The following is a 25956-nucleotide window of genomic DNA, read 5'->3' as shown; positions in this document are numbered from 1 at the left end:
GGTTAGTTGATCGTACAAGCTTTGTGAGTAGATCCTCGACATGGCGTCTGGTTGGTGTTGGAGAAGTCTTACTGCTATCACCCGTATTTTTGGGGAAAAAATGTCAACCAAATTCAATTTTTTCGATCTCGGTTGAGGCTGACAAATTCTACCTCATTGGAGAACCATGTATAGCTCATAATCCATTCAATATTGAATGAGCACTCGATATCTTCTTTAGTTTTGATATCAGTGAAGATAAATTTCATCTTATTCTCACCTCTCCCCACTATCTCAGTACGTGCTCGAAAATGGGAAGATCAAGACCACAAGGGCCAAAATGAATGTAGTGTCTGAATACACTATCTTCGTAGGCATCCCAATGCCTTTGCCCCATATGTTGCCTAAAGAATGCATAAAATCATAGTAAGTAGTAAAGCTAGAAGCAAGCCATAACTTGATACAGCCTTTTGTCTACAAAGCAAAACAACAATACATAATTAGTTTGAAAATAATATGTAACCATAACAAGTATGTTGTAAACTTAACAAAGAAACTGTAACATTAACAATAAATCCATAAACTTAACAACCATTCAATAACCTCAACAACCAATTAATAACCTTAACAATTAATAGGTCACAAGTTAACAGTGACATTAATAACTAAAAGTTACACACTAGCAGTAACATTAACAATTAACACGATAAGTCAATAGTAACCTTCATAGCAGACTCATAACCTTAACAACTAATGCTTAACCTTAATAACTAATAGGTCCCAAGTTAACAGTAACCTTAACAACTAACATGCCATACATTAACAGTAACCATAACAACTAACAATCCAAAGTTAAGAGTAACCTTCACAATAGGTTCTTAACATTAACAACTAACGCTGAACATTAACAACTAGTGAATGTCCTTGATAACTAAAAGCAAACCTTCACAAATTAACTATAACGTTCACAATTAACACAACATGCAACATCATAAATAACTAAATTATGTAGTAAATTCACCTTTTTGATTGTCAAATGGATCTCTTGCGTATCGTTCCTATTTGTTTCTCTCTTTAGATCGAGGAGTGCTCTCAAGACATCGTTGGTGATGTCCTCTACATCAGTGTGTTGGACTGGGTTTGTGGGTTGAATTGGACTTGTGGGAGGAGAATGACTAGTTATTATGTCCTCTAGAACATCAGCAATTGATGTATCAGCTTCAATCCACTCTGTGCTTGGAGACCTTCTTTCAACAATGTACTATGACAAGTCGTCGTCTTCATTAAGATCTACTAGGGCGACCACTTTGGGAGCTAACTTGTCAGTCATGATTCCGATTAGGGTGTACGATGGCAAGATTACAAGAGAATAGGTTAGATTCCGCTCCGAAGTGGGTTAATATAGGGTTAGAGTTTAGAAATTGGGGATAGTCCGTTCGCTTGGATAGAAGAGGTTGGCACGCTGGACAAGGAGTGGTTTTGAGAAGTAGGAGGCGGTTAAATAAAATGGCATTTTGGGGATTTTTTTTAAAACACTGGGTCACGTGGGAATGGGGTTTGGGAGTGAAAGGAATTATGAATTTGCTTTTGTGGGCTTTGGGAGCTTTGAAAAAGTCTTGGAAGGGAGAAAACTTGTTTTTGTTTTAGGGGCTAGAAGCACTTTTCCCAAAGAAAGGGAAATATTATAAAGGTTGCATTCTTCAAGATCATCGCAAGAAAACCTTCCCTCGATCTCACAAGAGTTTCTCACCCTAAGATTTTCTCCCTTTTTAAGGAATCGGGAATGTAATTGATTCAATTAGACAACATCAGAGATAATTTAATTATAGGTAAAATCTAGACCTTTAATGGAATCCACGAAAAAGGTATATTTGTAGTAACAAGCATAATTAGCTAAGTCATGAACACAAATATTGCTCGTGCATTGAACATGGAGAACAAAGGATGATCTAAAATCTTTGAGATACCTACATAGACCCAAAGTGTGAGACATATGAGGAGGGTAGGCTATGGCTTCTTGAATCGTATGCACAAGAGCAAGACAATTTGTTTCTAAAATTATATCATTTCAACCCATTCAAAGAGCCAACGATTTTCTCCCTTTTGTTAGTATCTACAAATCTGTTCAACACTTTTCAAGTTGCAACTTTTCAAATGGATATCATCAAACCGTAGGAGTATATCATCAAACCGTAGACACCTATGTATAGTATTCTACTAGTATTACAAAAGAAAAAGGAATCCTAATCCGGCCTGAAATCGGCCTAATTGGTCAATTGGTTGGTTGTTTTGTCGATTGACAGAACTGTGGTCGACCACCAGACTTCGCTATTGCTTCTCTGCTTCTTTTGCTTTCTGTTGTCTTCTAGGGTGAAACACAAAGCTAGATCCCTACAATCTTCATCTTAGACTTGTATGAAGTGACCTTCGAAAACTAAAGATTCCCTCCTTGCAAAATTCTATATTATAAACTGAACTATGCATGGGTATAAAACAAAACGTCTTTCACTTTATGCCCCGTCTCAAAGGGCTCAATGGAGACTACTGGTGCTTCCTAATTGATGTCAAGCGGTTTGTTCTCTTGACACTCTAAGCTCGGCTCTTTATTTGTTGAGGCTTCAACATGACCTGGAGTCAAACTCCCAAGTAGGCTTCCTTAAGGAACCGAAGCTTAGTGCAAATCTCTCTTCCTCGTTGCTTCATGGTTGAATACCCACGTTTGAATTCGAAGCTCCATCCGGACAACTGTTCCCTTCAAACAACCTCCATACACCTTTCCATCTACGATGTGTGGCATATGGTGAAGACTTTTTTTGTGCATTTGGGTTTGGTACCCTTTTGAATTAAGCACCCCTAATGGTATAAAATTTCATCTCATTTTTGTCAGTGCTCTGTCGTAATTTTTGAATGGAGTAGGCCCCACCGTTTGCTAATATCAAAGAATGCAGAATTCGGTGCCGAAAGAAGCTGGGAATTTTGAAAAAAATTAAAGATACATAGTGAAGTTGCACAGTATAATATTAATATTTTATTATGCATAGTGTTCTTCTAAACACTATAAATAGGCTCCAAATCCTTAAGAAAAAAATCATCCCAGAAACATCTCCTATATAGAAGAGTAAGGGAGAAAAAATAGATAGAGTATCTCCTTGTAAAGAGAGGTTGTAACTCCAGAGTTTTCTCTTCATAGTGGATTCTTCTATCCTTACTCGTGGACATAGGCAATTTTGTATCGAACCACGTAAATCTATGCGTCCACCTTTTTTATCTCTATTTTTCACTACTACTGCTGCGATCCTGCTCTATTGGACCCCATGTTTGTCCCAACAAGTGGTATCAAAGCCAACTTAGGGTGTTTGTATATATCTACTTATCGTATGTACTGTGGTTGCCACCAAAGGTGGATCCTCCACATCAGAAAATAAGTTAGGTTATTATTTACCCTTTAAAGGTGACGAGCACTATTCACGAGTACGGTATTGTTCATAAATATGATACTATTTACAAGTACGGTACTATTCACGGATAAGGTTATTGTTCATAAATATAGTTACTATTTACGTGAAATAGTAAGAAGTCATTATTCATAGTAGAAGCAATGGCGACGAAGTTCAAGATCGAGAAATTCGACGGGAGTAATTTCTCTCTGTGGAAGTTAAAGATAAAGGCTATCTTGAGAAAAGATAATTATCTAGCGGCCATCGGTGCAAGGCCGGCTGACATCATCGGTGCAAGGCCGGCTGACATCACAGATGATAAGAAGTAGAATGAGATAGATGAAAATGCTATTATAAATCTCCATCTGGCATTAACAGATGAAGTGCTGTCAAGCATAGAGGATAAGAAGACAGCAAAGGAGATCTATTATACTCTAACAAAGCTATATGAGGCGAAATTCTAGCACAATAAAATCTTCTTAATAAGGAGACTTTACACTCTGAGGATGGTGAAATATACATCAATGACCGACCACATCAACACCCTAAACACACTATTCTCCCAACTCATAATGTTGGGGTATACATTTGGTGTGAATGAACGTGCAAAATTTTTACTTCAGAGTCTACCTGACTCGTATGATCAACTCATCATCAACCTGACAAACAACGTTCTCATAGACAATCTAGTCTTCGACGATGTTGTAGCCACTGTTCAGGATGAAGAAAATCAACGCAAGAACTAGGAAGACAAGCAGGCAAGTTTGCAACAAGTGGAGGCCTTATCGGTGACGAGAGGAAGATCAACGGAACGTGGCTCCAGTAGGAATCATACCTATGGTAGATCCAAATCAAGAAGTAAGAAGAATATCAAATGCTACAACTATGGTAAAAGAGGGCACATCAAATCAAAGGGTTGGCACAATAAGAAGAGTGAAGTTAAAAAGGCTTCAGAGCCATCAACATCTCAATGATGTGTTGTCAGCACATCAGACGATGGTGAAATTCTATTCAGTGGAGCAACCACTGTTGATGAAGGCAGAAAGATATTTGCTAATGTTTGGATTCTAGATTCAGTAGCCTCCTAGCACATGACCTCCCGGAGAGAATGGTTTCACAAATATGAACCTATCTCAGGAGGATCTATATTCATGAAAAATGATCATGCCTTGGAAATTTCTAATATTTACACTATCAAAATCAAAATATTTAATGGTACAATACGCACTGTTCAAGATGTGCAACATGTGAAGTGCCTGAAGAAGAATCTATTGTCTTTAGGACAATTAAATGAGATCGGGTGCAAGACTCATATAGAAAATGGGATCATGAAGATTGTTAAAGGGACGCTTGTTATCATAATATGAGAAAAGATAGTTGCAAATCTGTACATGCTCAAGGGAGAAACTCTGCAGGAAGCTAATTCATGTGTAGCATCAACCAGTCATGGAGAAGAACAAACCATGATGTGGTATTATAAACTAGGCCACATGTCAAAACGAGGCTTGAAGATTCTCTCCTATCAGAAGCTGCTTCATGGACTTAATTCGGTGGCTCTTCCATTCTGCGAGCATTATGTTATAAGTAAGCAACATCGGCTGAAGTTCAAAACATCGAGTTCTAGAAGCAAGGCTATTCTGGAACTGGTTCATTCTGATGTATGGCAAGCATCGATTACATTCTTGGGAGGAGCAAAGTATTTTGTGTATTTTATTAATGACTACTCTAGGAGATATTGGGTGTATCCTATCAAGAAGAAGGCGGGTGTGTTCTCAGTCTTTAAAGCCTACAAAGCGCGGGTCGAGCTTGAATCTGAGAAGAAGATCAAGTACTTGAGGTCAGATAATGGAGGAGAATACACGGACGGTGAATTCCTAGCATTCTGCAAGCAAGAAGGCATCAAAAGATAATTCAGCACTACTTATACTCCTCAACAAAATGGAGTGACGGAGCAGATGAATAGAACTCTGTTGGAAAGAACAAGAGCTATGTTGGCAACTGCAAATCTGAATAAAGTCTTTTGGGTGGAAGCAGTAAAAATCACATGTTATGTGGTAAATCAATCTTCATCAACTACAATACAATTAAAGACGCCAATGGAGACGTGGACTGGCAAGCTAGCTGATTATTCTAACATCCATATATTTGGAAGTCCAGTGTACGTAATGTACAATGCCCAAGAAATTACAAAGTTAGATTCAAAATCCAGAAAATGCATATTCTTAGGGTATGCTGATGGAGTAAAGGGGTATCACCAGTGGGATCCTACTGCCCGCAAGGTTATCATCAGCAGAGATGTTATCTTTGTATAAAATCAACTACAAAGTAGTGAAAAAGAAAGCAGTTCAAAGAAGGACTCAGAGACTGTAGCTGTTCAGGTAGAAGATGATCCGAATTCTTCTGAAGCAACACCGAAGCGTGATGTACAATAACTAGTCAAGTCTGAGGCTCCAGAAGCTCGAAGGTTAACTCGTGAGAGAAGGCCACCAACTTGGAACTCGGAGTATATTACAGAGAGTAATGTCATATATTATCTTTTAACAGAAGATGGAGATCCATCAACTTTTAATGAAGCTATAAATAGTACAGATGCATCTTTGTGGATAGCAGCAATGCAGGAATAAATTGAAGCTCTCCATAAGAACAAGACTTGGGAACTTGTATCATTGCGACAAGGAAAAAAGACCATTGGAAACAAATGGGTCTACAAGATCAAGCGAAATGACGATGAGCAAGTGGAGTGATATCGTGCTAGATTGATGGTAAATAGATATGCTCAGAAAGAATATATTGATTTTAATGAAATATTTTCTCCTGTGGTTCGAGTGATATCGTGCTAGATTGATGGTAAATAGATATGCTCAGAAAGAATGTATTGATTTTAATAAAATATTTTCTCCTGTAGTTCGACTTACAACAGTCCGAATAGTCCTGGCTATGAGCGCTATATTTGACTTACATCTACAGCAGCTAGATATGAAAACAACATTTCTTCATGGAGATCTTGAAGAAGAAATTTACATGCTCCAACCAGAAGGTTTTGAAGAAAAAGAAAGAGAGAACTTGGTTTGCAGATTGAACAAATCTCTGTACTGTCTAAAGCAGGCACCGAGGTGTTGGTACAAGAGATTTGATTCATTCATCATGAGCCTTGGATACAACAGACTTAATTCAGACCATTGTGCATATTTCAAGAGGTTTGGTGAAAATAACTTTGTTATCTTATTGTTGTATATTGACGACATGTTGGTTGCAGGCCACAAGAAAGATCGCACCAAAGAATTAAAGGCTCAGTTGGCTAGAGAATTTGAAATGAATGATTTAGTATCTATAAATAGGATTTTAGGGATGCAAATTTACCGAGACAGAGTTAATAGGAAGATTTGGCTTTTCCAGAAGAACTATTTGAAGAAAATCTTACGGCGTTTTAACATGCAAGATTGTAAGTCAATTTCTACCTCACTTCCTGTTAATTTCAAGTTATCCTCCAGTATGAGTCCTAGCAGTGAAGAAGAGATGATGGATATGTCTCGAGTACTGTATGCATCAGCAGTGGGAAGCTTAATATTCGCTATGATTTGTACAAGACTAGACATTACACAAGAAGTGGGAGTAATTAGTCGATACATGGCAAATCCTGGTAAAGAGCATTAGAATACTGTAAAGAGGGTTCTAAGATACATTCAAGAAACCTCAAATGTTGTATTATATTATTGGGGATCTGATTTTATTGTCAGTGGATATGTTGATTCTGATTATACAGGTGATCGTGATAATAGCAAATCCACCACAGGCTATGTGTTTGTACTTGCTGGCGAAGCTGTAAGCTGGGTTTTAAAACTGTAGTCAGTTCTGACTACTTCAACAACAGAAGCAGAATATGTAGCAGCTACACAAGCCAGTAAAAAAGCGATGTGATTGAAGATGGTGCTGAAGGAACTCGGCTATGAACAAAAGAAGATATCTTTATATTGTGACAGTCAGAGTGCTTTGCATTTGACAAGAAATCCAGCTTTTCATTCAAAGACCAAACACATTCGAGTTCAGTACCACTTTGTTCATGAGAAAGAGGAAGAAGGAATAGTGGATATGCAGAAAATTCACACCGAAGACAACCTAGCAGATTTTTGACAAAAGCAGTCAGTACTGACAAATTTATTTGGTGTTGATCCTCTTGTGGTCTGACGGAGACGTAAAGCAACATGAAGATGGTAAGATAGAAATAATGGTGTGAAGATATGATTGATACTCAATTAAATCTTCAAATGGGAGATTGTCAGAGCTCTGCCGTAATTTTTGAATGGAGTGGGCCCCACCGTTTGCTAATGTCAAAGAATGCAGAATTCAGTGCCAAAAGAAGCTGGGAATTTTAAAAAAAATTAAAGATTCACAGTGAAGTCGCACATTGTAATATTAATATTTTATTGTACATAGTGTTCTTCTAAACACTATAAATAGGCTCCAAATCATTAAGGAAAAAAATCATCCCAGAAACAACCCCTATATAGAAGAGTGAGAGAGAAAAAATAGAGAGAGTATTTCCTTGTAAAGAGATATTGTAACTCCAGAGTTTTCTCCTCATAGTGGATTCTTCTATCCTTGCCCGTTGACGTAGGAAATTTTGTGTCGAACCACGTAAATCTGTGTGACCAGCTTTTTTATCTCTATTTTTCACTACTATTGCTGCGATCCTGCTCTATTGGGCCCCAGATTTGTCCCAGCAATTTTGAGAACCAACAGGGCATGGTTCAAAGCAAGGGGTGTTCATCCACCCGCAACCACGCTCTTCGTGTCATTTTACAGATAAATAATCTCTTGAATCCTTGCATCAGGGAAACAAATAGGCTCCTTGAACATATATGAACTGATGAACCAGAATCTAATTACCAACCACCGTGAGAAATACTATCACCAAAAACCATCAACACCTTAGTCTGTTGATTTTTCTCAATAGCAGCTACATATGATGATAGGGCGCAGTCTCCTCATTTGGCCACTGACTCTTCAAGCACTCTTGCATTTGTAAGCAATCACTCTAGGACTTACCCTTAGAAAAAGTAACACTGCTTAGTCTTTCACTTCACCATGCCTGGAGAACTCCTCCCACTTCCATCCGCCAACAATTCTGTACTCGACTGTATTCGACTCATCCCTGACACCTGGTCATCGATCGAAGCTCCTATAGTAGAGGTGCTTCTTTTACCTCGTTCATGATGAGAGTCCCCCGGCCTACGAGCATTTGACACAATTAGATTTTTATAACTGCCAAAGAGTGAATACTGGAGAATGATTGCTTACCATCGTCTTCAAGCTTCATCTCAGCCATTACTAACTCGATCATGATCCGGTTAAAGCGCTTCAAACACTCCACAGTTAGTATACCTTCATGCACAATCCACACGATTGTTGCTCTAGTACAATTTAGTGGATATACTCTTGCCGTGTGTAGTAATTTGAGCTTGTTCCATAACCATATGATTTTCGCCTCATCGGTCATTGATAATGTGTCTCTTCCTATCCATCTTCATGTCTTTTCTAGCTTCTTGTCAAACTCTTAGTTACGTGAGATCTCAGTCGTGTTGAATCAACAAAAGTTCATTTACTATCAAACTTCCCAACCTTGAATTTTATCGTTGAAGATCCTCTCTTCGATATATTGCTAGTCATCTCATTCCAAAGATGAGCTTGATGCTAATTGATCAAGCTCTAATACAAATTGTGAAGGAAATCGTGCTATGTCTACATGCATAATACACAGCGGAAGACATGTATGTACAAAAATACCAAGCATGTAGAGAGCATGAAATATTCATATGGATCGTCTAATTAAATCTAACATGATCCTTATAATTAAGTGAGCATACAAGAGTTAGAAAGTCATACTTTCGTAGCGTGATTCGATGGAAGATCGAATAACCTCTAGCTCTTGCTCCTTGTAGTAGAAAATCTCCTTGTAGTGGATCTCCAAGTCTTCAAGTGAGCTTGATAAAATGGGAGTCTTCTTAAGACACAAGGCAAGATATCCACCCCGGGGTTCTTAAAATCCTACTACTTCCTCTTGCTCAAAGATTGCTAAAGTTTAGTAAGAGGAGAGCTCTCTTTTATTCTCTTATGAAAAAAAAAACACTTAGCCAATTTTTCATTAACCTTTCCATAAGAAAAAGAGCTCATATTTATAGAGTGAAATGTGTTCATGATATGAATGACTCATCCTATGAGTCATGCAATGAATCATCAAAAATTAATGATTAATCAAGTGAGTCATGCAATGAATCATCTTATGAATCATTACATTTCAAAACCATGTGCTAATAAACCATGTGCTCAAACCATACCACTAAGTGACTCATCTCATGACTCATTATACATGGTATGTGTATTTCATAAATGAGAATACCAAATTATTATCACTAATACAGTATTTCATAAATACGGTATATAGTATTATTCCAATCTTTAACTAATTAGTCACTATATGACCAAATAAATCAAGAGTTGACCAAAAGTCAACTGTTGACCAAAAAGTCAACTAGTTGACTAAAAGTTAACTTTATGGGAAAAATACTGGAATTCATTTCCTAAGCACATAGCATTCCGATTTTACCGATATACATAACCGTTTATGTGTATCCGGAAGAAATCATATATGCGTATCAATCATACGCATCACTCCATAAATTGTGTTTCATAGGATTCAAGTACGCGCTTGGTGTGACTCTAGGGCCCAACTTAAAAAACTCGGTAGTGGATCATATCCATAAGTACAACAGAGGTGCTAGCTACACATGAAGACCACCCGGGTATAAGTTGTGATAAAGGTCTGCAAGATGCTTATCCAATTTTATCAGGACCACTCAATGATAATACCGTACAGTCCGGTCTCTTCGTCAAACCATGTCAAACTATTGAGCCTAGGGTATGGCAAACTGTCAAACCCTAATAGCTTGATTAGTGTTTATTGATATTAAACTCATAACCTATAAGATCAAACTGACACTCAGTTTATCTTATTCACCTTGGCCAAGGATTTCCAGGCTATAGTTATATCAAACAATCTTATGACATCAACCCCTATACTGGGAGAGACGAATCCCTTCTTGGCATCTCAATATCTACTTATGTCTCGGGATGTACCCAACAAGAACCGTTATGCACAATTCAATAAGAACTGTGGTTAGGTAAAAGTCTAAATACATCTTTACTGACATATAAGATATTGCACTCATGCCTCAGGTCAAGAGACTACTATGTACTATATCACTTGAGAACTTCTATTTGACAGTTAAGTATATTACCAACTAGATGTTCTCGGCGAGTCGTTCAGTCAACTCATTCACTAATGAGTCACCTGTATACTGTATCTTGATGTCTCACATCAATGATCTAAGAGATTGATCATCTCCTTCAAAAGGAGAAATAAAGCATACACTAGTCTAAACCAAAGTGATGATGTCCTATCTCAACACTTCATCAACTAGGAACATTTTAGAATATACGTTACCGACTAATCAGATCTCTTCATTACGATCACTATCCGAAATGTCTGATAGTCTAGTATTTATTCTAAGGACATTATCTGTATATTTAGAACATCAGATAAATCTGACCAAAATAGCATACTATCATTTTGAACAAGGATGTTATATACATATAGGTCCTGTTACAATATACAATAATTGCCTGCAGGGCACCTATATCTAACAAACTCCCACTTGCACTAAGGCCAATTATAGTATCTAATACCCAATAGCTCAACAAGTTTCTCAAATTGTGAACGAGCAATTGCCTTTGTGAATGGATCTGCTATATTATCTTTTGTGTCTACTCTTTCAATCTTGATCTCCCGGCGATCAACTATCTCCCTGATCAAGTGATACTTCCTCAGAATGTGTCTGGACTTATGGTGAGATCGGGGTTCCTTTGTCAGAGCTATTGCAGCATTATTATCACAGTATAAAGGTACTGGATCTTTAATGGTGGGAACAACTTCCAGCTCTAAAAGGAACTTCCTCATCCAGACAGCTTCTTTAGCTGCATCATTAGCTGCAATGTATTCAGCTTCCATAGTCGAGTAACATTCGGCCGGGTTACCTGACTTTCCGGGTGGGGAATCAGTGTTTTATAGAGCCGTATCTACCTTGCCGATTCGCCCGCCAGTTCGGTTATGACCAGCTTTATGTCGGGGAGTATCTACCTTGCCGATTCGCCCGCCAGTTCGGTTATGATCAGCTTTATGTTGGGAACCCGCGCCAGCAGCTTCGGGCTCATGGAGGTCTGGTGGACGGTCTTCGTGCATGGTTGTGGACCGTGACTGGTTGCACTGGTGTTAGGTTCAGTCTCCCGGGTACTGAGCGGCAGTTGAACCTCACTTTCTTGAGCTGCAGGTGGTTGTTAGCAGCTAATAAGATTGTCCCTGTGAAGCCTATCGAAGAGTTGGTGGCCGAAGAAGCCTCTCAGATTGATTCTCATGCGATCCGGGATGGTGCTCGGTCACAGAGGGATCATGGCAAGACCCGCCGACTTGATGCAGAAGGTCGCAGGGCCTTTAGTTCTGCTGGAGAAGTTTCAGGCGGAGATCCCGAAAATTACGAGGCAGATTTGGAGCAAGGTTAGTCACCTATCTTTCTTTTTCTCTGCATTTCCGAATTGCTAGTCCTGACCACTATTTGATATTTCAGGGACAGCGACCAACAGTGAAGACGAATTCCGTCCTTTTACCCGGGCAAGACCTTCGATTGCTGTCCGTGCTGATAGACGAAAAAGATTAGCCCACAAGTCGCATGCAGGTTCGCGAGCATCTGAGATGGATCTGGCTGGCGATGATCCTGTTAGTGACGGAGGTAATATCTATTCTATAGATCATTCCCTTGATCGTTTAGAATTTCAGGCTCATGCTTTCCCATCCTATGCAGGATATCGTGAGGAAGGCGAGATGAGTCCTGATGATTGTGCATCTCCTGGCGAGCCTGACTCACCGCACCAGGTAGAACAGCCTGCAGAGACCGTCTGTCAATGAAGGACCCAGTTCGGTGATTCCAGGTACATCTTCAAGAGGTAACTTGTCTCTATTGGCCATAGTTTCCTTCCTCTTCCCTTATATCTTTTTATGTCAGATTTTTCGATTGATGACTTCGATGGGGAGGGCCTGCCTATGGACACTTCTATGTTCAACTTCATGTATGATTCTCCTCAGATCGATGGCCAGCCGCCTCAGGATATGTTTCCTGAGTCTGTACTCCCTCAGACTCCCGGGAACGGTTATTTTGAAGGTGCGTGCCTCTTCTCAAGCTAACTATAGGACTAGCCAATTCCTTGACTAATGCAACTATAATATGATGTTTCTGTTTTGTGCCTAACAGGGGCTTTTGTTGAGGCTGACCCTGTTGAGCCGGCTGTACGACCAACTCCACCAGTCGATGCAGCTACAGTCCTTACATCTCCACCACCCCCAGTGACTCGAGGGGGAGGAGGTATAATTTAATTAACTGAGCAAAGCCATTCATTTCCTTATTGAGGCTTTTGACGAATTTCTCTTCTTTGTGTAGGGCTTCCTTCTCAGCTTCATGTCCTCGTTAAGGAGTTGTTATCGGGGAATGACCCTGAGAAGATCATCATCAGCGTAGAAGTCCGCTCTTATTTCTCCTCCCTGACTGCTATAATTGGCAAACTCCTCCACGACGGACTTTCTCTTCGCCAATTTAAGCCCTACCTCGATTCCAAGATAAATTTGATTAGGGACATAGGATGTCCGGATCTGGCGACGGCTATGGTTGATGACCTTGATCGCTTAGAGCGTGAGCTTCAGATGTTTCATGAGCTCCGGGATACAGGTGCCTCTTCATTCGTTGCTGCCGAGTTGGATGCTCGCTTACAGACATGGCGCAGTACTCGGATGGTTGCCGAGCTCGAGATTCAGGTGCAGCGGGGCCGAATAGATCGAGTTGAGGCTGACCTTGCCACTAGATCATCTTCACTTGAGGAGCTTGATTCTCAGATAGATCAGCTCCGACGAGAACTCCGTGAGAAGGAAGACACAAAGATGCAAAATCAGCAAGCACATGCTGCTTTATCTGATGAGCTGAAGTCCTTGAAGCAGACACTGGCTGAGACAGAGGAGGTTGCTGTGAGGACTTTAGCCGCGAACGAAGAGTCTGTCAGAGCTGAGTTGCAGGAGGAGCTTAGACGCTCTTATGATGAGAAGCTGTCTGAATTCAGTCAGCAGGTTCTTAGCCATGGGCTTGATGTATGATTTTATTTGCTGAAAACCTTGACATTTGATTCTCTTTAATGGAACTGATTTATCTTTATCTTTATTATGATTCCTCACTTCGTTTGAAATGATTGACCATAATACTCATGGAATTTTTGGCAAACCCCCAGCCTTCAACGGGTTTGATTAGCCTTTACCGACTACCGTTTGAGTCGGGCTAGCATGCGGATTGTCGGAATCCGTTCCGCATGTAACGTTGTGCTAAGGGAATGAACTCCCTTAGACTTCGTGCTATGATGTCGAATACATAGACTTCGCCATTGTTACGGGAATAGGCTACCCGGCGACACGTGTTAGGTGTTGACTTTAGGATTTTTGGCTAACCCCCAGCCTTCAACGGGTTTGATTAGCCTTTACCGACTACCGTTTGAGTCGGGCTAGCATGCGGATTGTCTAACTCCGTTCGCATGTAACGTTGTGCTAAGAGAATGAATTCTCTTAGACTTCGTGCTATGATGTCGAATACATAGACTTCGCCATTGTTACGGGAATAGGCTACCCGGCGACACGTGTTAGGTGTTGACTTTAGGATTTTTGGCTAACCCCCAGCCTTCAACGGGTTTGATTAGCCTTTACCGACTACCGTTTGAGTCGGGCTAGCATGCGGATTGTCTAAAGCCGTTCTCATAAAATGCTAGTCAAGTTTGTACCCATCATTTCTTGACTGGCTTAAATTTAACTTATGCAAACTCTTGACGTATGCCAACAAAGTTGCATAACCAACTTAAGCTATCCTTATATCTTATATACAGATGAATACTATTTAGCCATAGAATAGTTATGCCTTGACGTATGCCAACAAACATAGTATTTATAAGCTTAATAGTATTTAACTAAAATGATGGAGGGCTACGGACGATTTCTCAAATCTTTTACCGTAATCGAACTTGATATAGTTTAAAGATGCTCTATATTTATACTTGCAACAATTAAACTAGCCAGGAAAGCGCAAGATTGGTGGGAGGGTTCCGAGCTATTCACCGGGAATATTTATCGGACCTTAATTAAGTAACCACTTCTCTTTAAGACTATAGCGCGAAAGATTGGGCATCACCCCTAATCTTAAGTTGGGCATCACCCCATGAGCTATATCTCATAATTACTTTCCTTGACACTAGTTAAAAGCTCATTCTAAATACATCTCTTTTAACTGCTTTAGGTTTATTTATCTTTCACACTAACACTATGTTAATGTCGATCTCACCACTCTATGGTCAATAAACTCTTATTGCCATGTCTCACAAAGTTTTAAAAAATAAGTTTTTATAATAAAAACTATTCTCTAGTGAGATAGAGATATAAACTTTGCAAAAAATAGCACCCAATTGTATTGACATCTACAATTTGGGGCACAACCAACATATCAACATATGTAATGTAAAACTTATATAGAATGGTAGTGGACAACTAAAGAAAATAAAATGCAACTACACTAATTACATTTTAGCAAGCCATATGCAACTCCTTGCGGTGCTTGTTCCCTTGCAAACTCTGTATTATTACAATCATATAAACATAGGACGTGCAAGCCCCATTTATAATGGAAAAACCATCTCGTAGGATGGGTAATAATATTGCATTAAATATAAAGCAAAAGCTATAAATGAAATAACTAAACTAAGCAACCATACCCCCCCACACCCGAACAAGGGCCTATACCCGTAGGCGTAGCCCATGATCGGTGAGCAAGTGCCTAAACCCGTAGGCGTAGCCCATGCTCGGGGAGGGAAGAGGTCGTAAATAATTATTACATTTCTAACTTTATTACATCAATACAAAACATACAAGAGAATAGTTGTCCACTACCATCCATAAACATAACATCCATACAAGATGATAAATCATATAACTTAATCAACATTAAGAAATATGCATCTATCTAGTTATGCAACATATTGGAAACTAGATAGCATAAGGATTATCCAAACTCAAAAAAGACTAACAAGCTTCTAACATACAACTACACTAGTTGTAATTAATTATTTTATAAAATAACTTGAATTAATTAACTAGTTTCATGTAAACTAGAAATTAGAAGCAAGAACAAGGTCCTCCATGAGTTAGATGTACATGTTAAGATTCAATTAGATAGAACCATAGCTCTGATACCATGAAGGAAATCGTGCTATGTCTACATGCATAATACACAGCGGAAGACATGTATGTACAAAAATACTAAGCATGTAGAGAGCATGAAATATTCATATGGATCGTCTAATTAAATCTAACATGATCCTTATTATTAAGTGAGCATACAAGAGTTAGAAAGTCATACTTTCGTAGCGTGATTCGATGGAAGATCGAATAACCCCTAGCTCTTGCTCCTTGTAGTAGAAAATCTCCTTGTAGTGGATCTCCAAGTCTTCAAGTGAGCTTGATAAAATGGGAGTCTTCTTAAGACACAAGGCAAGATATCCACCCCGGGGTTCTTAAAATCCTACTACTTCCTCTTGCTCAAAGATTGCTAAAGTTTAGTAAGAGGAGAGCTCTCTTTTATTCTCTTATGGAAAAAACACTTAGCCAATTTTTCATTAACCTTTCCATAAGAAAAAGAGCTCATATTTATAGAGTGAAATGTGTTCATGATATGAATGACTCATCCTATGAGTCATGCAATGAATCATCAAAAATTAATGATTAATCAAGTGAGTCATGCAATGAATCATCTTATGAATCATTACATTTCAAAACCATGTGCTAATAAACCATGTGCTCAAACCATACCACTAAGTGACTCATCTCATGACTCATTATACATGGTATGTGTATTTCATAAATGAGAATACCAAATTATTATCACTAATACAGTATTTCATAAATACGGTATATAGTATTATTCCAATCTTTAACTAATTAGTCACTATATGACCAAATAAATCAAGAGTTGACCAAAAGTCAACTGTTGACCAAAAAGTCAACTAGTTGACTAAAAGTTAACTTTATGGGAAAAATACTGGAATTCATTTCCTAAGCACATAGCATTCCGATTTTACCGATATACATAACCGTTTATGTGTATCCGGAAGAAATCATATATGCGTATCAATCATACGCATCACTCCATAAATTGTGTTTCATAGGATTCAAGTACGCGCTTGGTGTGACTCTAGGGCCCAACTTAAAAAACTCGGTAGTGGATCATATCCATAAGTACAACAGAGGTGCTAGCTACACATGAAGACCACCCGGGTATAAGTTGTGATAAAGGTCTGCAAGATGCTTATCCAATTTTATCAGGACCACTCAATGATAATACCGTACAGTCCGGTCTCTTCGTCAAACCATGTCAAACTATTGAGCCTAGGGTATGGCAAACTGTCAAACCCTAATAGCTTGATTAGTGTTTATTGATATTAAACTCATAACCTATAAGATCAAACTGACACTCAGTTTATCTTATTCACCTTGGCCAAGGATTTCCAGGCTATAGTTATATCAAACAATCTTATAACATTAACCCCTATACTGGGAGAGACGAATCCCTTCTTGGCATCTCAATATCTACTTATGTCTCGGGATGTACCCAACAAGAACCGTTATGCACAATTCAATAAGAACTGTGGTTAGGTAAAAGTCTAAATACATCTTTACTGACATATAAGATATTGCACTCATGCCTCAGGTCAAGAGACTACTATGTACTATATCACTTGAGAACTTCTATTTGACAGTTAAGTATATTACCAACTAGATGTTCTCGGCGAGTCGTTCAGTCAACTCATTCACTAATGAGTCACCTGTATACTGTATCTTGATGTCTCACATCAATGACCTAAGAGATTGATCATCTCCTTCAAAAGGAGAAATAAAGCATACACTAGTCTAAACCAAAGTGATGATGTCCTATCTCAACACTTCATCAACTAGGAACATTTTAGAATATACGTTACCGACTAATCAGATCTCTTCATTACGATCACTATCCGAAATGTCTGATAGTCTAGTATTTATTCTAAGGACATTATCTGTATATTTAGAACATCAGATAAATCTGACCAAAATAGCATACTATCATTTTGAACAAGGATGTTATATATACATATAGGTCCTGTTACAATATACAATAATTGCCTGCAGGGCACCTATATCTAACAAATTGTTAGAGAAAACCCTATTCAACTCTTTGCAATTTGCAATCTTTTGATGGCTTTCACCAAAAGCCTAGACTTGGTAGACCCCCTTTATGCTATTTGTGCGTGTGCCAAAGAAACAAAAACCCTAACTCAAACCTAAAATTGACCCGATCGGTCGACCATTTAAATACAGTATTCTCCTTCATATGCGTATAATAATCTTTATTAAATGAGTGGTACATTTATCTATTTTAATACAGCATTGTCCTTTCCATACATATAAGAAGATGTGTGACACTAGGGGCACACCCCCAACCACACCTCCAACCACACCCCCTCTCTCATTTGCTACAGTGCACCGGGCCCCACATGAGATTTTAAAATTTTAAAATCTCATGTGAGACCCGGTACACTGTAACAAATGAGAGCACACTGTAACAAATGAGAGAGGGGATGTGGTTGGAGGTGTGGTTGGGAGTGTGCCCCTATCATTTTTCTAAGAAGATAACTCTCAGTGGCATATATGCAATCACAAGAATATCTTCATAAGATAAAATATTTAAATACCGGTAACAAGCAGGAATCAACCTCAAGCGCCAACCATATAGAAAATGCACTCAGGGCAAAAGTTAATAAATTCCAACTTTCTAAAGCTTGACAACAACACTAAATCTCGAAAAGGCAACCACAGTAAGTTTAACGCCGTTATAATATAGGCCATTGCATCTGAGCATGCTATCCCATGTCTAATTCTTGACATTGAACAGGGAGAATTCTTGCGTACAGCTTCACTCAAAAACTAAGTAAACGTCCGTAACTTGCAAAAATAAAAAATGTATATGTTAGCAAATGATAAATATTCAAAATATTTTCTGAAGCTACTGTTGAAGGTCCCTTACATCTTTGCATATTGCATCCGAACCACTGCGGCAGTAATGATTTTTACATCTCCCGTGACACCTCTATTTTCTGCAATATTGTAGCATAGAGTATTCAGAATATTCCAATTAACACGAGAAATAAGGAAAAAAGAATGGATTACGCATTTACTTTGCAGAAGCCTAAGGACGGATTACAAGTATCAAGTAGCTATGCGGAAAACATATGAAGAAGTAAAATAATTCAGAAAAGCTGCTGATTCATCACATACATTCAATAAAAAAAAAGTAAACTACAGGGGAAACAAGAAGTTCCTGTAGATGGTTCCAGCTTTACCCACCAAACTAGCTGTTGTTTTTAGTGTTAACAATTACCAGTAAGCAACAATGCCTAAGAAATACTTTCAATTTTTTAATAAGCGAGCAATCTGTACCTAGAAACAACAATGTCAAACGCAGTAAACCTACCAACACAATTAAGAACAAAATACAAACTCTCTAGCCATTCTAAAAAAAGGACTAACTGTTTCATACTTTGTTCAAATGTATAGTATCAAGATTGTGAAGGCATAAAAGTTCGAATGAAACATAATATAATATGCACCTTTGATCTATTTGTTTATACAAGTTGGCAACACGGTAGAACAATAAAGAAATATGCACAGAAAAATACATAGTGAAAAAGAGAAAAAGGAAGAGAGAAAACACCACAATGAGAAAACAAAACATCTATCAATTTTGCCTTCATATTCAGAAATATGGAAATTACTAAAATCACGCACCAAGAAACGTCCTACAATATCCCCTAATAAGACTGCATTTGCATCATAGGAAACAACAATATTAAAATACTTTGAAACAAATCTATACTCCAAAGGTACACAAAAAGGAACAAGAAAAAAAGAAAGTAATTACTAGCAAATAACTTTGAAGAATCCCATCTAGCCAATAATCCATACACACTTGAGCTTCAGAATCCTCTCGAAGAAGATAATTGTGATACTTGTTAAGCATTCGGCCAGCAAAGCTAGCTACAGATCAAAACCAACATCTCCCTCAGAGAACAAGCACCTTCTTAAGTGAGCCAATTATATGAAGTCCTTCTCTAACCTTATCCCCAATCTACCATTCTTTAAAAGAAGCCCCTTTTTGGCTTGTGTGAGCTTCAATTAGAAGTTTGAAAATTCTCATATTTGAAAGAAATGGAAATGTCTTCCCACTAAAAAAATTCTGTGAAAACGCCTTCATGCCTCGAAAAATAATGTAAATGACACTCAATAAAAAATCAACAGCAATGCCTTCCACTTGGAAAAATAAACAGCAACATTAATGGATATTCATAGGAAAAATTAAGTCCATAGGAAAAGGATTTTTTTTTGGGTGGGAAATCTAAGAATATTCTTACCTGAATATCCCATAATCCAATAATGCAAACTCATATCCAAGCAAAATTCTTGGTAATTGTCTCCTATATTTTTCTCCTTAACTCGAATTTGCTCGTTTACCCATTTTTGGGATGTCGCTTTGGATATCAAAGTTAAAAATGGGTAGGCTTGGGCTACCAAGGTGAAAACAGGTCCAATTATAAGAATAAAGACAGTTTATATGCATACATACAAACAGTGTTCGTGCTTCTGATAGTCTTAAGCAATTATTTTTAATAATTAAAACATAGAAGAGTTGCATGCATCCTCTCTTTCAGGTAAAACTTCAGCAGAGGTCCATTATGTATCAGCCAAATATCATTTGGGTACTTAATATTTGTAAGTCATCAGTGGGGTCCCTAACGCTATCTCCGTCATTAGCCTAGGGTCATTTTCATAAACTTTCGTTAAATATTGCTCACATGGCGATGACGTAGCCCTGCCATATCAGCAAAAAAAATTGGTGAAAGTCCATGTTCAATAGAATCAATACAAACTTGTAAATTCACTAATTTTTTTGTTGACATGACAATGTCATGCCATCGTCATGTCGGCAATATTTAACGGAAGTTTGTAAAAGGACATAGGCTAATGAAAGACATAGGCTAATGAAAGAGGTAATGTTAGGGACTCCCACTAATGACTTCCAATCTTTAAGAACCTAAATGATATTTGGCCAATACATCAAGGATCTCCACTGAAGTTGTGCCTCTTTTCACCTACCATACGTTTGTATGACTTTGCAAATGGAATATGACTTGGTTATCAACTTTAAAGAAAACTTCAGAAATATCTACGCATGGTTTTATACAAATCAATATTTTAATGTTTTTCACTGACCTTTGGTGTATAAATAAAACTAAATAAACATCTAGAAAACTGTACATGAACTGTAGGATATATGCCTAAGACCTGCATGTCGAGTGTCTTAAACTGAAACATGCATTATATAATTGACAACACATATGAAAAATTGCATAGACATATTCAAGGATGTCAAAGGATGTGTTGGTGCCTGATACTGGTGTCTTGAGAGTCAGACGCGTACCCATGGTGTATAGGTTACTCATGATTTTGTTTGCCAATGGATTTAGTTGTTTCTTTATCCATTATCTGACTATTCAAGACTTAACACATTTGGTCAGTATTGGAAATATCTGAACTTATGAATGCGCTTTGTTGTAATCATATTTTTTAGTATATCGTCTTTGTCTATTTCCACATTATAATTTCAGGTTAATTTTGCTTAACTATTGTGATCTTTAGGGTTTTGCACATAACCCCTTGAGCTTTGTTTATTCCACATAACTCCTAAACTTTGGGGTGCCACACATAACCACCTTGAACCTTGAAGGCTTCTCAACATACCCCATAGATGTTACTAGTAAATGAGAAAATGATGAAAATGTTCTCTATGTAGATACAAATTTCGCAAAACCATATTAAAGATAAGTCCACTCGGCATGAAACAAGAATAAGTCAAGCACTGAACCAAAAGCTTTTACAGGCTCATGATTCTCCTCACTGCACCGTGAAAACTGTTCATCAAAGCAAAAAATAAACAAAGGAAAAACCCATGATTCCTCACTCTTCCATCATCCCCTTCTCATCATCTTCATCCATGAAATCCACACAGCATCACCAAAACAACTCTAACCAAGAAGTTTCTTTATCCTCTTCGTGAGCTCAATGACGATCATCATCCTCATCCAAAAATCTCTAGCAGGGCTCAACGGCGATCCACCCTCACCGACCCTAGCGAAGCTCGATGGCGATATGTCCTTGCTAGTTCACCCACATTGCCATCCTCCTCATCCACGTTAACCCAAACAACCCTCGCGAGAAGTGTCTTTATCCTCTTCAACAAGCTCAATGATGATCCGCTCCCGCTAATGCTTCATCAGCACTGTCATCTTCTTCATCCAAAAAAAAGTGACAAGGTTTGACGACGATCCACCCCCGCTGACCCTAGTGGAGCTCAATGGTGATTAGCCCTTCACTCATGCTGTCATCCTCTTCGTCCAATTAAACCAAAGAACAGCGCTCTTGCATCCATTACTTTGTTTTTATTTTTTTGGAAAACTTTTAGCTAAATAATGTAAATTCATGGATTATTGCTCTTGTGCTATTTCCTCATTATTTAGTGATAAATTATTAGGCCAGCCTTCAAAACCTTCTCTTTTCGTGTAAATCTTAACTTTTTCTCACTAATTTCCCCCTTAAGCATTGATTGCCACATATATCCTAGTCTCTTTCAAAATCGCAAATAACCTTCTACTGGATAAAAATGATCCTGCGCCAAGGCACCAAAAGCAGAGGGAAAAGGAATGAGAATGAAGGGTTTTGACCACAAAGCCAAGGCATTAAATCACACTTGCTCGTTGATTTATTGAATTTGGAATTAAATTTACAAGTGATGTGAAAAATTTCAGTACTTGAAACAATCTTGTAGAAGTCTCTAATCAAGCCTTATATATGTTTAAGGGAAGGTTTAAATCTGTTTTAAGTAGCTGCACCTAGTGAAAATTTATGCATTTGGTTAATTTATAGCTTGAAAGATAATTTCTTGAAGCTTGTTATGTCTAGAAAATTATACTACGCTGTTTTCGAAAGCAATTCCTATAAAATTGCAATAGGACATATTATGGATTGATGTAAGTGTAGTCTAATACATCTGACTGACTGGTTACAATTGCTAGAAAAAATTGCAAGGTAATATGTTGGGGCTAATTCATCTACACTAGTTACGAGTATTATCTGATTTTCGTATTCATTATAGTTCATCAATCAGTGGATCTATGTAAATTAGAAATATCCTTTGATATTTATTCATCAATAATTGGGCAAGGATTATTTTTGCATTATGCTTAATTCGACATATTGACTCCATTGTTTCCTTTCCCTCTCTTACAAATTAAAAGATATTCATTTAGGAAACAAATCCTAGTGTTCAAGTAGGGATTATATTGATTCATCAATAATTGGGTAAGGATTATATTTTCTTCGTGGATTCAAAGTTCTTCGTGGATTCAGATATTGTTCTTTGTGGATTCAAACAACGCCCCTTGGAAGATTCCGAGGTTTATTACTTCCGTTGCATTAGCCCCCCTATTTGAATGCTAGGATCTAACATTTGGAGTCAATATCTATTATAATTGTTTATTTTCTTTGTTAAATTAATAATGGATTTACTTATTTTTATTGCTTAGGTGTTTATTCTAAACATTAAAGTATAAATAAAAATGAAAGATATTGAAAATAAACATTAATAGTATGTATAAAATAATGCTTTAGATACTGTTTAAACCGTAGCAATTTTCATGAATCTCCAATAAATTCAGTTTAAAACCATATCTACTATATGTGTTCTTGTCATCAAATTAACAAATTGTTTCCCGCTAACAAAGAAGTAGAAATAGTTATTAAACATATATATATTAATGTGTTGCCTATCAGTCAAGTTTTGGCAGCATCTATGTATGACACAAAACCCTATCTGAAGTTTGTACTACCCTGTTGACTAAATTGTACCTATGTTTGTGGGTACAGTAGCAATTGTGACAGTTGTGATACGGTGGGTTAGTATTTCTAGGTATGCTTATAACCATTTCAAAAGATGGAGAAAACCATCTCTGTCGACCATGTGGTGAATTAACCCTATGATTTCACTAATGCTGTCTAAAACAGCCAGGAAGAATATGATGGACAAAGGAGAAGGTCTTTAGCAGAGCTAACTGGAAAAGAAGGATTCATGTTCGCAAAGGAACTTATGTTACATATTAACTTTCTCTATAGTTTGTACTGCCCTGACAGTTGATTAAATTGTACCTATCTAAAGTTTGTATACCCTGACAATTGACTAAATTGTACCTATGTTTGTAGGTACCGTAGCAATTGAGAAAATTGTGATACGGTGGGTTAGTATTTCTAGGTATGCTTATAACCGTTTCAAAAAATGGGGAAACCCATCTCTGTAGACCTTATTTTCTGGTGAATTAACCCTATAATTTCACTAGTGTTGTATAAAACAGCTAGGAAGAATTTAATGGACAAACGAGAAGGTCTTTAGCAGAGCTAACTGGAAAAGAGGGATTCATGTTGGCAAAGGAACTTGCGTTACATATTATCTTTCTCTCAATTCTCATTTTATTTAAGAAAAGATGTTGATAATTAAAGTCGAAACATATCACTTTGTACACCCAAAAACCAATGACACGAGATTAAGCTATTCAAAGTACAGCTTAATTTCCTTATACTGCATTCAGAACATAACCAATGGTCCATGGGAAAATAAAGTCCTAGCATCCAATATCTTTAAGAATTTCAACAAAACATGAACAAAATATGGTGGACATTTGCCACAGCTATTAAGCATGTATATGTTCTCCCAATTACAACAAAAAAACAGAAGGGTGGACTTCAAATAAGATCCCGTGTAATGATGTAAAATCTAAGGGCTTGTTTGGATTGAGGGGAATGAGGGTGAAGGGAAGTTAGGGGAACCATTCACCTCCATTCACCTTGTTTGAGAACACTTAGGAGGTGAAGTTAATTCACCCTAGTTCCCCTTGGTTCACCCCCTAATAGTATAAATTGTTACCCCCCAAATTGGGGTGTAACCAAGGGGAAGGGAACTCCCTTCCCTTCCCTTCCCTTCACTCAGTTTCCCTTACACCCCCTACAAATCCAAACAGGCCCTAAGGTAAGACCACTTAATTTGCCAACTAAATCATTTTTGACACAACATTAGTGGATAATCGCGAATTTAAACTCGAAAACAAAAAAAGTACGGTCATCAGTAACAATACCTTGATTGTATAAGCAAACAGAGGATTCACAGGCAGCTCACTTTCTACACCCATCCATATAAATCTCAAGAAGCTCAGGAACCTTCTGCTTATATGGAACAAGAAACTTGTCCATAAACACCTTCTCTGAAAAATTCATGATAGTTAAAAGCTTAAGCGCCTTCGTAAGCAATCCTCTCCGCATAAGAATCTTTATCACATTATACCGTGGAATCAATCTCTTCTCCAAGCTATACATCAAAAGCAAAGGGCATTGGGCAACATAACTGGGTTCGCATTCAGCTTATTTCAACAAGAACTCCATCTTAGTAACCAGATTTTTTTGGGACAGGGTCAAGATGACAGGGGCCTTGCAGGATGCAGACAGGAACTCGGCCTCTGACCACCCAAATTTCTTCATGGTCTCAAGATTCTCATTCAATCTAACCTTGCTTACCTTGTTAAGAGCTAACAAAGCCCATATGTACATCCCTGAGCCTCGAGCAATACCCATTTCCTTATCAACTCGGTCAGCAGCTTCAACCATAGATTGTGGCCTCTGGACGATGAACCTGGGGCTATGTCGAACCACCATTCTGATCTTCTCATCGGAGACGCCGCAACTTCTGAGAAATGAGATATTGGACATCACATTATTCCCAATGCTATGTAAAATAAAGTTGTTATTTTGCTTGCAGAGCCTGATGAGGTGGTCTCTAGAACCAATCAGTCCTAGCCAGAATTGGATTCTTGGGAGGACGTTGCTGTTGAAATTAAGGCCTATCAATCTGTTATTTGAATTGATGAGGTCAACAAGATCAGAACCTGAGAAGCCTAGGTCCTTGAAAGATTGGAACTTTGGAGCTAGGGTTTTCTCTACGTTGAAAAGGAGACATTTTGGATGCCAAGATAGGATCTTTTTGATGTGGGCATGGCTGAAACCGTGGGTTTCCATGAAACCCATGAACGATTCGGGCTTCTCCAGGGATTTGAGGGAGGAGAGGTACTTGGAGGCTTTGATTGCTTTTTCTGAAGAGAACCCAAGCTTCTCCACGAGATAGTCAACTATGAAATGATGGTGGTTTTGGGGAGGGTACGATTGGCTGGC

At 38.1% G+C, this 25956-nt stretch overlaps 1 pseudogene; it reads right to left on the bottom strand.

Annotated features, from left to right (window-relative positions):
• Window positions 18260–25956, bottom strand: part of LOC109840526 — a 22182-nt pseudogene continuing 14485 nt past the window's right edge.

This window comes from Asparagus officinalis, chromosome 1, assembly GCF_001876935.1.
Source record: "Asparagus officinalis chromosome 1, Aspof.V1, whole genome shotgun sequence".
Lineage (NCBI taxonomy): Eukaryota > Viridiplantae > Streptophyta > Magnoliopsida > Asparagales > Asparagaceae > Asparagus > Asparagus officinalis.
Note: the sequence above shows the minus strand (reverse complement) of the source record. Positions and strands in the feature narration are given on the sequence as shown.